This window comes from Camelus ferus, chromosome X (genome assembly GCF_009834535.1).
Source record: "Camelus ferus isolate YT-003-E chromosome X, BCGSAC_Cfer_1.0, whole genome shotgun sequence".
NCBI lineage: Eukaryota > Metazoa > Chordata > Mammalia > Artiodactyla > Camelidae > Camelus > Camelus ferus.
The window spans coordinates 45734700-45751415 of record NC_045732.1 but is presented as its reverse complement, the minus strand read 5'-3'; the positions used below and the strand labels follow the sequence as shown (position 1 = coordinate 45751415).

At 47.5% G+C, this 16716-nt stretch overlaps 1 long non-coding RNA gene across 1 annotated transcript; it reads right to left on the bottom strand.

The window, feature by feature from the left end:
* Positions 1-245: 245 nt before the first annotated feature.
* On the bottom strand, positions 246-9674 carry LOC116662121. Its single transcript, XR_004318104.1, has 3 exons — positions 9664-9674; positions 4805-4807; positions 246-326 (listed from the first exon to the last, which is right to left on the bottom strand). It is a non-coding gene; the product is annotated as an uncharacterized LOC116662121 (long non-coding RNA).
* Positions 9675-16716: the final 7042 nt, after the last annotated feature.

Here is a 16716-nt window from a genome sequence, read left to right as displayed (position 1 = left end):
AGCATGCTTTGGCCAGCAAAAACCACTCTCAGATCCCCCAGTTCTCCCTTTCACCTGTTTGGAGAGAGGATCCTGGATCCGGGCACAACCAGTTGCCTTTCAGGGGCCAAAGCTATGTAACCCTTGATGTGGCTGCCTTCTGCCATCCAAGCCTTTGGAACACATCCCCCAGCAGTCCTGACCATCCTGGCCCCACACCAAGGAGGACTGCTTGATTGTTGTTGTTGTTGTTGTTGTTTTCTGGCTCTTAGTACTTTTTTTTTCTCCTTTGGACTGCTGATTTTAAGAGGGTTGAGATGGGAAAGCATCATCCCCCGACCACAAGGCTGCAGGAGGCTGTACTTTGAAATCATCCAGTCCATTGGCCACTTCATCTGCGCCTTCTGTGCCTCTGGCTCCGGTAAATGCAGCAAGCTCCTTCTCAAAACTCCTTCCTTGGCTTTCTTGAAGTCTTGTTTCTCTTCTGACTGCTCTGGTTATGCCTTACACACACACACACACACACACACACACACACACAGCCTTCTTTGCCTTCCTCCTCCTCTCGTGTCAGCCCCTGACTCCCACCCTGCCAAGGTCTGGGCTTTGACAAACTCTACTCCTTCTACCTCACTGCGACCTTCTTAACAAAGCTTTTTTCAAATTTCTCTCCAGCCCTCCAACTTTGCCAAGCTCCGGTTCCACCCCCTCAGTTATCTGGAGGACATCCTTATTTGGAATTTGCTCTAGCACCTCAAATTCACCTACACTAAATTCGTTGAGTCTTCCATGTCCCCTCCCCTCTGCCAGCCATCTCATCCAATTTTTGCTCGTGGCACCTCTGTTCTCTTAGTCAAGTGACAAGTCAGGTGACAAGTTCGGTCACACCAAATCCTCCCTGTCTTGTCTTTCCCCTCCCACATCCTTCAGACAGTCAGTGGATCTCAGTCCACAGACTGGTGAGTCTTCGCTGGGAATGTCTCCTGCTCCCGCAGGATTCCCCTCCACCTCTGTCCTCATCACTCCCGTCTGACCATCCCAGCAGCCACCTCCCCTGTAGCCCTCCTCCCTCTCAACATTGATTCCCTACTCCCCAGTGCCTGTTTGTACATCCCAATTCTTCAGCCTGGGAGGTGCGACCATGCTCAACTGACTCCAACTACCCTTTCTAACCTTGAACTCATTACTCCTGCAAGAAACCTTCCTCTCCAGGCAGACTGGTAGCTTTTGACTTTTACTGAGCACCGGGGGCTCCTCACTGTCCCTCACCAGCCTTGGTTTCTATGGAGGACATAAACTCACTTGTAGGGGCTGGGTAAGGAAAGGAGCGAATGAAGTCAGCTGAGTTGGGACACAACCAGGAGTGGTGGCAAGTGTGGAGAACTAGACAGGACACGTCCCTGCCCTAGCCCCCAGACTCTTTACAGCAGGTACCACTCTTCAACCCCCACCATTTGTGCCCAAGGAATGAGGAATGAGGGCCCAGTATCGCCAGATCCTTCAATTTATTGAGAGATGCCAGAAATCTAAAACTTGAAGGTAAAATATCGAGGTTTCTCAATGTTGGCAAATCATTCCAATTTTGTTGTTGTTGTTGTAAAATTTTGTACTAGGCTCACAGAGTACTTCTGTAACTGGGTGCCACCCATGGACTCTGGTCTTGCAATAATATCTGGTCTCTCTTCACACCCTCCCTGCCCCTTGTGGCCCATGCTTCCTCAGTCCTCAAGGCCCAGCTGAAGTCCCATCAGGCTGACCGAGCTATCCTTGGCCACCTCAGTCCACCCCCAGGTTCCTGTGACCTTTAACCTTCAACATCACGTGCCTGCACCCAGTTAGGGTGCTTAGGGAGGCAGCCGAGCACAGAGGTTAGAAGTTAGAGGTGAGGGAATCTAACTAGGCTGCCTGGATTTGAATACTGGCTTAGCTACTTTTTGTGGGGGGTTTTGTTTGTTTGTTTGTTTTGCAGTTTTTTGCAAGGGGAGGTAATTAGGTTTATCTATTAATTTTTTTCATGGAGGTACTGGAGATTGAACCCAGTCCTTAGGCATGCTAGGCATGCACTCTACCACTCTACCCTCCTCCCTACCAGTTTAGCAACTTATTAGCTGTGTGACCTTAGGCAAATTTGTTGCCTTCTGTGACCCAGTTTCTCTCATCTGGGGTTGTTATAATGATTAAATGGGATACATCATGAAAAGCACTTGGAATAGTACCTGGTTTATAATAAACACTCAATAAATGTTAGCTGTTCTGATCATGGCTGCTTGGTACCCCACTGGACATTTATATGTTCAGATTTTGCCTGTTGAATTGTCAACTCAGAAAGGGCAGGAAACATGCCTTATGGCTTCTATAGCCTCCCTCATCTGCACCCTCTACACTCCTCCCCGAACCCCTCAACACCTAGTCCACATACCCAGAAACACAATCAATCAATGCTTTGGAAAACGTTGGTTGGAACAGACTGAATCCAATCAGCAAGCATAGATGATATATTGCCCCTGTGCCAGGCAGTGCCAGCAGCAAGACACAGAGGCACAAACACCCACTGTGAGGTCCAGTGCCCCAGGCTGCTGCTTCCTAGGAGCCTGAGCACCTGCCAACGACCTCACCTCCCTGACCTTTATTTCAGCATCTTTCATGTTAAGAAACCTCACCACATGGGGTAGGGTAGGACACTAGGGGTGAGGTCTAATTATCTAGGTCTCAACTTAGGTAGCTTTTCTTTGAGACTCATAAAAGTGTCGGTTCTTGGGGAAAGAGTACATCCCTCCCAGTGGGACTCTGGTGCATAGGCCTCCTCTCCCAGTGCCCTCTGTCCCTGAGCCTGTTGCCCTGAAGAGCTTCATCTACAGATGGTGCAATCTCCAGCCCTCACTGTCACAGAACATACTCCCACTGGGGGCGTAGGGGCGGGCAGACTTGAATGAAGGCTAGACAAGATGGAGGGGCTTATGTTATAGAATGACAGGCAACTTTTGAGTGAGTTTTAGACACTGTTTTTTTAAAAGTTCTGAACAACAAGGCCCTACTCTCTAGCATAGGGAACTATATTCAAGATCTTGTAATGGCCTATAGTGAAAAATAATATGAAATAATATGAAAAGGAATATATCTGAATCACTATGCGGTACACCAGAAGTAACACAACATTGGAAACTGACTACTTCAATAAAAAATACTGCCAAAAAATTTTAAAGTTCTTGAGTGATTTTTATCATTTAGGTAAGCACTTCTGCTAGGCTTATCTCCACTCCTCACTCCTTTGCTACCCTCTAGGAACTCAAAAATAATATATAAATATAGGGGGAAGGTATAGCTCAGTGGTAGAGTGTGTGCTTAGCATGCACAAGATCCTGGGTTCAATCCCCAGTACCTCCGTTAAAAAGTAAATAAATAAATAAACCTAATTACCTCCCTCACCTCAAAATAATATATAAATATCTTGCAATAACCTCTAATGGAAAAGAATTTGAAAAAGAACATATATATATATATATATATACACACACACACACACATAAAACTGAGTCACTTTGCTGTACACCTGAAACTAACACAACATTGTAAATCAAGTATACTTCAATTTAAAATGAATAAATAAATAAATAAATAAATAAATAAATAAATAAATAAATAAACTAAATGTGTATATATATATATATATTCTTTCCCTTTCCCTTCATTATGCTGAGCAATTTGACTTTCTCCAGCCCCTGCTCCAACACAGCCCCAAAATCAGCGTGCTGTACTTGACACTGTGTTGAGGGTGGGAAATAGTCCTTGCCTCCTGCAGGAAAGAAATCAAGAGCAAGGGATAGTAAAGTGAAGGCAAGTTTATTTAGAGGGATATATACCACATGGACAGACAGCGGTCTGTCTCACTCAGAAGGGAAAATAGCTAGGAGATACACACTCCACAGGCAGAATGTGGGCCATCTCAGAAAGATGAGAGGGAGAGAAGCTGAGAGGCGTGGGGTGGTTAGTTTATAGCAAAAGTAGATACACACTCCATAGACGGACTGCGGGCCATCTCGGAAGGTGAGAGCAACAGAGCGAGAGCAGCCATGAGGAGCAGGGTTTTTAGGTTTTATGGGCTCGGTAATTTCATATGCTAATGAGCAGAAGGATTATTCCAACCACTTTGGGAGGGGGCGAGGATTTCCAGGAAACACACCCCCACCCACTTATTGACTTTTTATTGTCAGCCTAGGAACTGTCATGTTGCCTGTGGGTGTGCCATGACGCTCAAGGTCTACTGGAGGTCAAGTCTTCCGCCATCTTGGTTCTAACCAGTTTGTCCTGTCCTCAATGGCTGTGTCATTCCTTCAATGGTTGTTCCCTGCCCCCTTTCCTCCCACTTCAACTGGACCACATCCTTTCTCTCTCATCTTTTCTCTTTGCCCTAGAGAGGAAGGTCTCACTATAGAGATTTATCCCCCTCACATATCCTATATGAACTTTGCCTCACTCCCTCAGTTGCCAGAAGTAACTATAGTCACTTGGGTTAAAATGATTTGTTTCATCAGTTACAAGTTTGCTCGTGTGCGTGCGCGCGCGCGCGCATGTGTGTGTGTGTGTGTGTGTGTGAGAGAGAGAGAGAGAGAGAGAGAGAGAGAGAGAGATGCATCTAGCACAGTGCCTGGCCCGTGAGAAGTGTCAGTACGTGGTAGCTACCCTTCCCCCATCCCACCTTTCAGGTTCTGAGGCCCCAGAGAGGAGAGGCATGATCCCTGCCCTCCACCCCATCCAAGAGCTCACAGTCCAAAGAGGGGGAGGAAGAGCCAGACACTCACACCTGTGTTTCGGTGGAGATCTGTACCAGCTACAGGAGCAGAGAGGAGGAGGAGGAGGAACGCTATCTGACCTGGGGCTGGTATTAAACACTGGCACAGAAAATGCCATCCGAGCTGTGCGTCTCAGGGTGCCAGTGGTAGGGGAGGAGGTTGTATCAGGTAGTCCACAGTGGCTGGGGAAGAGCGTGGGTGTTAGAGCCAGGCTGGGAGGGGAGATAGGTAGGGGCCAGACTGTGACTGGCCTGGAAGGCCAGGCGCAAGAATTTGGACTTCATCCTGTAGGCAGAAATGAGCCATCAGAGGTTTTGTTAAGTAGAGGAGTAACCTGATCAGAGCTGTGTTTAAGAAAGATTAATTAAAAATACTGTCTGGCGTGTTTAATTCCTGGCTAGCCCTGGGCTTTGGAAGAGACGGAGAGAGGAAGACAACAAGGCCTGGATGAACAGGCAATTCACAAAATAATGGCCAATAAACATATGAAAAGATGTTCCACCCCACTAGAAGGCAAAGACATGCAAATTAGAGCAACAATGAGATACCATATTTGGCCTATCAAATTAGCAGGGATTAAAAATGATAACACTTGATGCTGTGGAGGGTTTTGTGAAACCAGCCTTAGCGCATGCTCTGGGGAGGGGGGCAGTGGGGGGGGTAGGTAACAGCCGCAAATCACTCTGGCCTTTTAGAAGGGCAGTTGGATGAGAGATACAAGAAGCTTTTTAAAAGTGACCATTGTGTGACCCAGAAATCCCACTTCCAGATATTTGTCCTAAAGAAATCATTGCGGATGGGAGCAAAAATGTATGCCCCCAGTGTGCCCCCACTCCCGGCTGTTATTTATAAAAGCAAAGACCTGGATCGAATGGGGGAAGTGTGAAAATTGTCTGACTGCAGCCTCTGAGGCTGGACCTTAACATTTCTGAATCCTCAAAGGCTGAAGGCAGGAGACAAAACCACAAATTCTTTTTCCAACTGCCCATGGGGTGTTGCCTGAGTCTCTAAAGGGAGCCGCTAAAATTTGTTCTGGGGGCAGACCGTGCCTTTGTTTTACTCGGGGACCCGCTGGCAGGCCTCTTGGTCATGCAGATGTACCTCAAGTACCTATTCATTGTCTTGGGGAGGCCCTGACTCCATATGCAAATGCTCTAAGCAGCGCTGGTAGGCATTCTGCTTAATTATGTAAAAGGCCGATTCAGTTGTGGGCTACTCGGCATCCCTTGTGATGGTAAATGATTTTCAGCTTCCTTTGGCCTGGCTTTGAGACAGCACGGGGGCAGGTGTGGTGGGGGGGTTTCGATGACAGCCCTAGCATGGGAATAGAAAGGACCTAAGAAAAGAGTCTTGGGTTTGAGGAGGACAGGGCCCCAGCAAAGTGGCGGCAGTCTGAATGAAAGACCCTGGCTGCCAGCAGTGAGCCCTAGGGAAAGGTCAAAGACTCTCACAGAGCCATGAGGGTGCTACCAATTGGAGTTCCCCATGTCAAGGTTACCCCAAGAGAAGTTCTGTTCACAAGGTGGTACATGGAAGAAAAAGGCATTTGATAGTTGCTTAGGGTGAAGTTTCAAATTTAAAAGGGTGGTGGGGGAGTACTGATAGAAAAATTCATATTTGGGGAAATACTAGGAAAGCTGGAATATAAATACAGCAAGTCTTGAAGGTGGTTGCAATGAGCTGAAGTTTGGGAAAAGTTACTCTGTGTTGTCTTGAAGTCACTGAGAAAGTTGGTGAACTATGACAGGCCAGGTGCAACTGTATGTTGGGGACTTGAGGCACAGGCTGTTGTCCACATGTGGACCTGGGGCACAGAAATGACCGGAGCAAGCAACACAGAGGGAGAAGTAGGAATAAGGATGCCAGAGGGGACAGGGGCTGCAGGGGACAAAGGACAAGCAGAAGGACAGAATCCCTGGAGCATTGTGAACTCAGGGCTCTGTGCTTTCTGGACACCCAAATGTGTTACCAAACTCATGTTTAGCTGCTTGCTGCTCAAAAGTCAATAATCCAGATGCAAGTGTCAATAGAAAAGAAAGGTGCTTTAATCAGAAGAGCTGGCAGTCTGGGGAGAAGGTGGACTCATGTCCAGAGACCAAATTCAAGGATTCTGCTCAGCCATGACATTTTTTAAAGGGAAAAATGGAAAGGAGGAGAATCTCAGTGAATCGTTGAGGCAGGTGGTTGAATTCTGCATTGTCCATTGGGTGCAGACTGGCTGACCCTCTCTTCAGATGTTATCTGGCCCACATGGTCTGCCTGCAAGATTACTAAAGGGGCTGTTGAGGGTAGAGAGTGTATCATTTAGCTGCTTAATTCTTCATTCTTACTTCTTTTTATCTAGGTAAAGAATCACCAGGTTAATCAAGGCATGGTGTGTATTCAGGAAACCATAAGTCAGGAATTAGTTTCAATTGCTTAGTGATTTCATTCCTGTAATTAGATTCTTCTGAGGGTAAAGGGGGACAGAAATGGGTAAACAGGAAAGGGGCAAAAGAGTTGCTTTCAGATGGGCTCTCAGACTAAGGGTATTTGGCTTTAAGAGTGATCATGGAAGGCTGGAGCTCTTGGAAATGCTCAGGTCCTAAATGCATAGGAAATCCAGGCAGATGGTCAGGCAGACATTCCACACGATGGCTTACAAAGCATTTCTGAAGATATAGAGAGACGCCAGTGAGAGATCATGAAGTGAAAAAGAAGAACCCAAAACCATAGAACAATATGACCTCAATTATATTAACAAAAAAAAGACTAGAAAGAAATACACCAAATATTATTATCAGTGAATGTCACCTGGGTGAAAGCCTAGAGGAAGAGTCCTGCCGGTCAGAGAAGTTCAAGGGACAGCCATGCTTGAATTAGGGATGGAAGAAAGCAAAGTCTGCAGGGCAACGTCATTCATTGCCCTTCCAGGAAGAAGAAGAGTATGGGAAAAGCCGAGGATGTAAGAAGTCTAACATGCTGGGTCACAGATGCCAGTCATGTTCAGACTTAAGTGTGTGACTTATCAGAGACCTCTAGCCATGGAATGGTATATCATAGGGAGTTAGAAGAAGGGGGAGAGCTGTTAGAAGTTAATGACAGCTATCCAAGACAGGTGACAAGGGTCTGCACTCTTGTGAGGCAGTGGGGAAAGAAAGGAGAAGCAGAGAACTCAGGAGCTATCATCAGGGAGGTATGTGACCAAAACTATGGCCTGCTATTCCAGTGAGCAAGGAATGTTGCCCAACATCAAGCCATCAGCCACTGCAGCCACCGCCACCCTCAAAAATGCACCCTGAGGGGAATTTAGGATGGAGAAAATACGGGATCCTGGCCCTAGATGGTTAAGATGAATATCTAAAGAATAATTTCAGTGACCCCAAACTCTAGCATCTTTCCATACATAGAAGAGCAGTAAAATCATTAACTTGAAAAGATGTCTGTTTTTTCTTAATTAGCTATAATCTTTTGATGTTTGACTACATTTTTTTTTTCCTTTTCAACAGAAACTCCTGTATATCCTAGCTCCTACCTTACCTCTTCGGAGCAGTTTGTCAGAGCTATCTGAGGTTGTCTCCCAGGCTACAGTTCTCAGTAAGGTCCCAAATAAAACATAACTTGCAACTTTTAGGTTTTCGGTTTGGCTCCTTTCTTCAGTTGACAGGTCTATGGGACTTGGAGACAAATTGTACATGGGTGAGGGAAAGGGTGGCTTGAAGGAGGACTCCCAGGTATCTGTGAGGGTTCGGACCCCTGGGTGGAGCAGGAAACCTGGCTTTAGGCACAGCTGGCACAGGGCCATGCCAAGAAAAGGCAGGAGCAGTGCTCGAATTCTTACAGCTTAGGTAGCAGCGAGGAAACATGGTTCCTCCCAACCCCACCAATGAGGAGAGTCTCAGGGAAGGACTCTGATTGGCAGGCTTAGGTCACATGCTCATCCTTGTGGCCAAGCAGTCTGCATCTATTACCCAAAGAAGGAGAAAAGGGAGTCCATGGAGGATAAAAATGATAATCACCACAGATTCTGTGAACTCAAGTAGAGTGAAGGGGAACTCTAAATGTGGACTTTGACCCACACAAGTTCATGAGTGTGTGTGCGCAAAGAAGGAAGGTCATCACATTAGAAGCTCAAGTTAAAATATCCCCAAATCCACTCTCCCACCTCCAGACTGCCCATCCGTTGTTACCTCTTCCTCAACTCCACTGCCACAGCCCAAGGTCAGGTTCTCAATATCTCTCACTTGGTCTTTTGCCCCCAACTCCTCCTTGCTCTCCCTGCCACCAGGTCTACTATGGACATGATTGCTGCCACAGGGACAGTTGACCAGGGTTAGAGTCAGTGTGGCTTAGTGATTAAAAGTATGAAAAAAAATACAAAAAATAGTATATATACATATATATAACTTGAGCACTATACTGTACACTTAAACTAACACAAAACTGTAAATGAACTAAAATTCAAATTTTTAGAAGTGTGAGCTTCTTCAGAGTATGGATCCTAGTTCTGCCACTTACTAGCTTTGTGACCTGAGTGAGTCACTTTGCCTCTCTGGGCTTCAGTTTCTCTAGGAAACTTCACAGACTTATTGTAAGGATTACGTGAGTTATTATTTGTAAGGTACTTAGAACAGGATTTGACACGTAGTCAGCGCTATGTGAGTGTTCTCGAAGATATGACACTCATTCCTCCACTGAAAACTCCAATTTATGTCCTCTGCCTCCCATGAACTCACCTCCTCCAGAAAGTCTTCCCTGCCTGCCCCTTCCTGGCTGAAGCACACCTCCCTTTGCACAGCAGTCTCCCTGGGGGGAAGTCGGGGCTGTTTGACCCATAGCTTGGCCCCCAGCATGGAACACAGCACCTGGCAGGTAACCAGGGCCTCGGTAAATGCTAACTGCACAGACGTCTTACATCTGAAGAGCTCTTTGCTCTTTGCAAAGTGCTTTTCCCATCTGTTTCCATCTTAAGCCACACCACACACCTGCCGAAGGCACATCATGGCCTCCATTTGACAGATGGGGAAGCTGAGGTTCTAAGAAGTAAAGGGGCACAGCCAGTATACATATAGTGGGGCTGGAGTGTGAGTGTGGGCATTCTGCTGCCAAGGCAGTGGGAAAAGAGCCATGGGTTAAGGGTCAGTGGTGCTCAATTCCAATTCCATGTTTTAGGCAGGGGAGTGTACAGCTCATGGTAGAGCACATGCTTAGCATGCACGAGGTCCTTGGTTCAATCCCCAGCACCGCCATTAAAAATAAATAAATAAATAAACCTAATTACATGCCACCCCAAGATAAAAAACAACCAATTCCATGCTTTGAGTCTTAACTCCTCTGGCTGCGGTTTTCTCACTGTATCACATATTGATTGGACTGGAATGAACCTGAGGGCTCTTCCAGCCGCAGCATTCTGTCAGTGGCTGTCAGGTGCTCCCTCGCTGTCCCTCCCTCCCCCCCACCCCCACCACAGCTGTCTCACACCTGGGATCAGCCTCTAGGAGAATAAATGACATGGCAGGGAAAGCAGGAGCTGGGAGAGTTGACAGTGCTGGCCAGGCCCCAGTGGAGGCTGAGCAGTTAAAGGACTCATTAGATGTTAATGAACTGCAATTGAGCGTATTGATTACCTCTCAAATCATTTCCTCCTAATTCAGTCCTCCCAGGTCAGCAGGCCCCTGGCTTCCCTAGGTTTCCTGCCCACCCTCCTAACTAAACAGCTAAAGGCTTCAGGTAGGGCTGCCAGGCTCCAGAGGTTGAAGGGGGCAGCAGGAGCAGAAATGCTAAGGTACGAGCCAAGCCCCATCTCTGCCTTGCTGCCCCTCCCGCCTGCTGCCTGCCTTCACTCCCTTCTCTTGTCAGGGCCAGCTTCCTGGGTGTGCTAGTGGTGCAGTCCACAGGGCCTCACACTTGGTGTGATGCTCTGCTCTCCCTGCTTCAAAATTCTTCATTTTTGTTTGTGTGTGTGTGTTTTTTTGGGGGGGAGGGGCTGTAATTTGGTTTATTTATTTAGTTAGGTATTTAGTTATTTTTTAAATGGAAGTACTGGGGATTGAACCCAGGACCTTGTGTATGCTAAGCACTCATTCTACCACTGAGCTATGCCCTCCCCCGACAAATTCTTCATTTTTAATCAAGAGGGCTTGCATTTTTATTTTGCACTGGCCCTCGCAAATCATAGAGCATCTAGTCTTAGGACAGAGTGTGGTCTAGGTAAATGGCATCCACCAGAGCTGCAAAATGCCAGCCCTGGCTATCAGGACCTCCCAAGCCCATGGAGTTTAGTCCCTCAGCTTGATACCTAGAGATGGGAATACATTTGTCCAAGGTCACATAGCCCAGCCAGTCAGTGGCCGTGTGAGGACTAGAACAGAGTCTGTTTTCATTTTTTCTCTTCTGTAGACTTGCTCCAGATTTTACGATCCCCCAAGCTTTTCTAGAACAAGCCTTTGGACTAGATCACACCTCTCATCTTTATTTGACAATTGATCTTGTAAGAAAGTGCTCAGGGCTGGAGATTTTTGAAGTGATCAGCCCCCACCACCACTCCCACTGGATGAGACAGGCTTTTTCTAGTTTCCCTCCCAGATGTCCCTGCTTGCTCACCTCTAGTGTCAGAGAGCTCATTACCTCACATGGCAGACCATTGTTAGGTCTAAGTTCTAGGAAAGCTCTTTAAGAAAATCATCTGAGGAATTACCTCCTTATAATCTTTTCCCTATGGTCCTAGTGAGACAGGAGAGAAGGCGGCAGGACACCACCATTAAAAGAACGACACAGCAATTAGCACCAAGATGGCAGAAGATTCAACTCTCAGTAGACCTTGGGCTTCATTATAAGCTCATTGTAATACATTAGCATGCTAAATGACACACCCATAGGTGCCATGACAGTTTCAAGGCTGATCATAAAAAGTCAAAAAGCGGGTGATGATCCAATTCCTGGGAATCCCAAACCCTTTCCCAAAGTAGTTGGAATAATCTTCCCACTTGTTCCATATGAAGTTACCAAGCCCATAAAAACTAACAACCTCACACCTCATGGCCTCTCTGGCCTTCTGAGAAGGCCTGTGATTTGTCTATGGAGTGTGCATCTCTGAATAAATCTACATTCTCTCTGCCATTGCTCTTTCCTGAGTGAAGCCAAGGACCCTCATTTGGCAGGGCACGTCCCAGGGACTCGACTGAGACCTGGGACACGGCCATCCTCTTGAGCCCCATTTCCTGTATCACTAATTATTTTCTTCAGGAATACCTCGGATTAAGGCAGTACTAACTCTTCTCAACACCCCCGAGTTGTAAACCAACAGGGCAGCTTTTCTGGAGATGGGATAAAAGTGGTGGTGATCTGTCCATTATGGGTCCTATTAACCCAAGACATCAGAGTGTCCCATAGAGAGGCACAGAAAGGGGCATCACAGTTCTGAACACTTGGCCTGTGGGAGAGCACCCAAGGGTGTGGGCAGCCTCTGACCAGGATCTAGTGCCCTTGGGTATGAGGATGGAGGTGAGCTCTGGGGCCAGGAGGTTTCCCAGTTCCACTACCCCTCTGTGAAGTCTTCCTGGCTTGTTACAGAAGTGACACAGGAAGAATGAAGGCTGGGGCACTGGAAGGCCCTGGCATCTCAAAAGTATTCTTAGGGAGAAGGACATGTGGGTGCTACCTCTCTCGCCTGATAGAGGGAGAGCCAGTGGGCTGGAGCTTCAAGGGGAAGCCTGCAGTAGTCCCACACCTGGAAGACTCCTTGACTGTGAGGAGTCCTGGGTTCACAACCTTGGCTGCACATTCAAATCGTCTGGGAGCTCTTTAGAAGTGCCTGTGCTCAGGTCGCATCCCCAGAGACTGGAATTTTATCACTTTGTGCTGTGGCCCGGGCATTAGCATTTTTCAACAGTTCCTTTGTGAGTCTCATGTGCACCTGAGGCTGAGAACAATTCTTCAAAAGCAGAGTTTCTCCAACTTGAATGTGAAGACAAATCACCCAGGGATCATATCAAATGACTATTGGGATTCAGTGGATTCTAGGGTGGGGCCTGAGATTCTGCATTCCTAACAAGCTGCCCCGGGATACCCCTGTGGCTCACCCTGGATAGCACTTCGAGACATGTCTAAGACAACAATGCCCCCAAATTCCTCTCAAGTGTGGGACTGGGGTAGGAGGAGTGGACCCTGAAGCTTGGAGATGGACTTGACCTCTGAGGAGACTGCAAACCTTTGTGGTGTGAGAAGCTGAGACCCAGCTCATCTGGACATGCCTTTGGTTGTGTCCCAAGGCAGCAGGACTGGCTGAGTAAGAGGATTCTTGCCAGCGCAGGGAGCTCTGTGAGCCAGTTCTTTGGAGTTCAAAATTTGCAACTAGAAGCCAAATCCCACAGCTCCCAACCTCATGATCCAGTGATCTTAAAAGGCTAGGCGTGCACTGGTCCACCCCTCCTTCCAAGGGTCTGCAGCACTGGAACCTCAGATCCTCCGCCACCCTCAGGATCACACTGTAATCCTGCCTCATTCAACACCCCCAACCCGGCCCCCAAGTCAGGCCTCCCACGGTGATGGGTGGCAGAGGGCCCAGATGTACCCTGCTTTGCTCTCTTGGGCTGTCACTGTTCCCAAGGGCCAAATTAAACCAGCGCTTTGTCCCCGTGCAGTGGAGGCAGGCGTCTCTGGCACTCTTCCGCTCCACACTCCATCTCTTCATCAACTGTTGCCAGACAGCCCACATAATGTTGGCATTTCATGCTCAATATTCTTGATGAAAGTGGAACATCAAAACCTCAGCGGGGTGGACACATGGAGACTAAGTGAGGCTCTCGCTGAAGGACCTATCTTCTCAGCACAAGGAAATCAACAAAGCTCCTTTTTCAAGGCTGTCTCGTATCATTATTGTCATTCTTCTTCTTCTCCTCCTTCCTTCTCCTTCTTCTTCTTCTTTTCTTCTCTTGCAACTAAGTAGAAATAATAAGTTGTGTCTTGCTTTCATATATATATATTATATCCTCTCCCTCTTGCTGATAGCAGTCTTTGCCTCTTGTTATAATAAATATTGATGGGTACTGTTAGGAGGCACCAGGGATTTAATATTCTGGCTGCTGGCTCCATGGTTCACAATGTGGGTGTTAGGGAAGAAGATTGTATTATCTGCTCACACACCTGTTTTGCCACTCGCCTCTCTCCTGCAGCAAAACTTGGGCAACAAATGCCACGGGGAATTGGCTTTCCTGTAATGTTACTTTCTTTCTCCACTTTTCTTGTGGTTCCAGGGAAAAACACTTTTCTGCCAGCCCTGGCTTGTTACCACCCACCCAGCCTCCTAGGGCCCAGGTGAAGAGAAAGGATGCCCAGTCCCTCATTCATGTGTTCCTCATTCATTAATTAATTAATTCATTCTATCATCAAACATCTGTCAAGCACCTACTGTGGGACCAGCCCATGGCAGGGCCCGTGTGTGCAGAGCTCCGTGGGACACAGTCCCTGGCCTCCTAAGGCTCCTGGTCTGGAGGAGGAATGATCCCATTATAGTGCGATCAGCATGATATCAGGGAGGCAGAGCCACCAGCCCCATGAGTCGCACAGTAGAGGTAAGGGAGATGTCAACTTCCTGGAGGAGGTGCTATGGAGCCTGGATCTTAAAGCTCAAGTAGGATTGAAATGTCACCATCCTGATGGAGGTTTCCTTTCAGACCAGGCAATCTGAGGCACTCAAGAAATGAATGGCCCTGAAAGGGGAGGAGATGCATCCAGCTCACTGTCCACTTCTTGTTTGAAGCCTGTCCCTGCCACAGACCCATCATGTGACCTGGGGCAGGCCACAGTCCCTCTCTGGCCTCCATCTATCCTAAAATGTGACATCAACCCCACCACTTCTCAGAGCTGGGTGTGGCTACCTCCATCCTCCAGGAGCAGCTCCTCTCGGAGGCAGAAATAGCTATAGTGTGGGTTGTCCCCTGGGTGGAGGATGTCTGTGCCAATAACCTTGTCTTGGTGCAGAGATGGGCAGATCCTTGTGCTCAGGGGACTTAGACACTGACAGGAAGACAGGAGTAAGGGGGACAGCAACGCTGACCTCCAAAGGAAATCCAGGTCTGCCAGCACCGGGCCTTTGTCAGAAGTAGAAGGAGAAAAGAAAGAGCTTTCAGGGTGCCTGGCAAAATGGAAGGCACGTTCATATGTGCCATGCCATTAAATCTCTGAGCCAACCCTGCAAAGTGAGGGAGATGTCTACCTTCTTCACCAATGAGGAGCCTGAGGTATGGCGAGTCTTGGACTATGCAGTCGAGATGAGCCTGAGCTCTCGCTCAGACTGCCTGATTTTTTAAAAATTTTGTAATGTTTTCTTTTATTATTTTTTAATTATATTTTAGGAGGGGTAATTAGGCTTATTTATTTTTTTAATGGAGGTACTGAGGATTAAACCTAGGACCTCATGCATGCTAAGCAGGCACTCTACCACTGAGCTATACCCACCACTCCCTAGACTGCCTGATTTGAAGCCTGGTTCCACATCTTACGAGCTGGGGGACCTTGGACAAGTTGTTTAACCTCCAATTTTCTCAGCTCTAAAATGGAGGTAATAAGAACACCAACCTTGCTGAGGATTAAATGAGATGATATATGAAAACCACTTGGCTGGCACCTAGAAAGTGTTCAGAGGTCATGTTACTACTGGCTAAGGTCACAGAGTCACTGAATGGCAGGATTCCAATTCAAACTTGAGGCTGATCTAAGCCAGCCCTCTCTGCGAGGCCCTGCACCCTCGTGTTCACGCTTGCTCACTGAAGCCGCTACTCAAGCCTTGCCTTTGAGCTGGGCTGAGTGAAGCAGCAGCTGGGGACTCCTTCCTGCCTGGTGGACTTACTGCAGCTGGGTGCTAGATTTCAATGCAGAGCCCCAAATGCTGGAAGGGAGGAGGGAAAATGGGGCTAGAGGTGATCAACTCTTCTGGGAGGAGAAGGGGAGCTGTTATAAGGACTGCTGTCAGGGTTTCCAGCCAGCATCCACTCTCCTCCTTTCCCCTAATGACAAAACCTCAATGTTCTCCATGGTGGCAATACCTCACCAGAAGACTATTCTAGGCTCTTGTACACCATGTGACTAAATTCTGACCAGTGAAACAGAAAACGAATGTGGGACTTCTAGAAAAGCTGCTGAAAAGTAAGCTGACTCAGCTAGGATGTGTGCCCTTGCCCTTTTCTGTTGTCTAGAATGATAATGTGATGACTGGCGCTCCATGAGCCATTTTGAATCCTGATGGAACCTGGCAAGTGAAGGTGGGATGTGAAAGCCCAAAGCCAGAAGGAGTTGAGGCCCTTCCTGACTTCACAGGGCCACTGTGCCATCCCTGAACTGCCTAACTCCAGACTTCTTGCCTGAGAGACTGTAAACCCCTGTTTGTTTAAACCAGATTGGGGTGGGGGTGCACTGAATGCAATTTCTGATTCAGAAAGCTTCATGGGGAAGGAATAATTTTCACAGGCTCTTTGGATAAGTAATTCCAGGCAGAAGAAACAACTAGTCCAAGGCTTAAGGGTTTGACATGTGTGACACTTGGTAGAGTTGGCAGAGGTAACCAAGGAGGTGGGATATACAGTGGACATCCTGGATTCCGGTCATACAGGCCTCCTGACTAAACACGCTATGTACTCACTCCACAGTGTGGTCGTCTGACCCCCTCTTAAAGAATTCTGGGACCCGCAGCTTTGGCTCTAATTGTTCATGAACCCTTGTTTTCCTTAGAGTGAATAAAATTAATGCTAGTCTCAGGCAGCCAGGTACCATGATCTCCATTTCACAGATGAGGCAACTGAGGATTAAGGAGATGTACCGACCTGATTTAAGTTACACAGCCTGTCACGGCAGAGCTGAGATTTGAATCCAGGTGGGCCTGGGTCCACTGCCCTCTTTCTGCTCCTGGTTCTCAAACTCTAGCAGACAGCAGAATTACCAGGAGGGCTTATTAAAACACAGATTGCTGGGT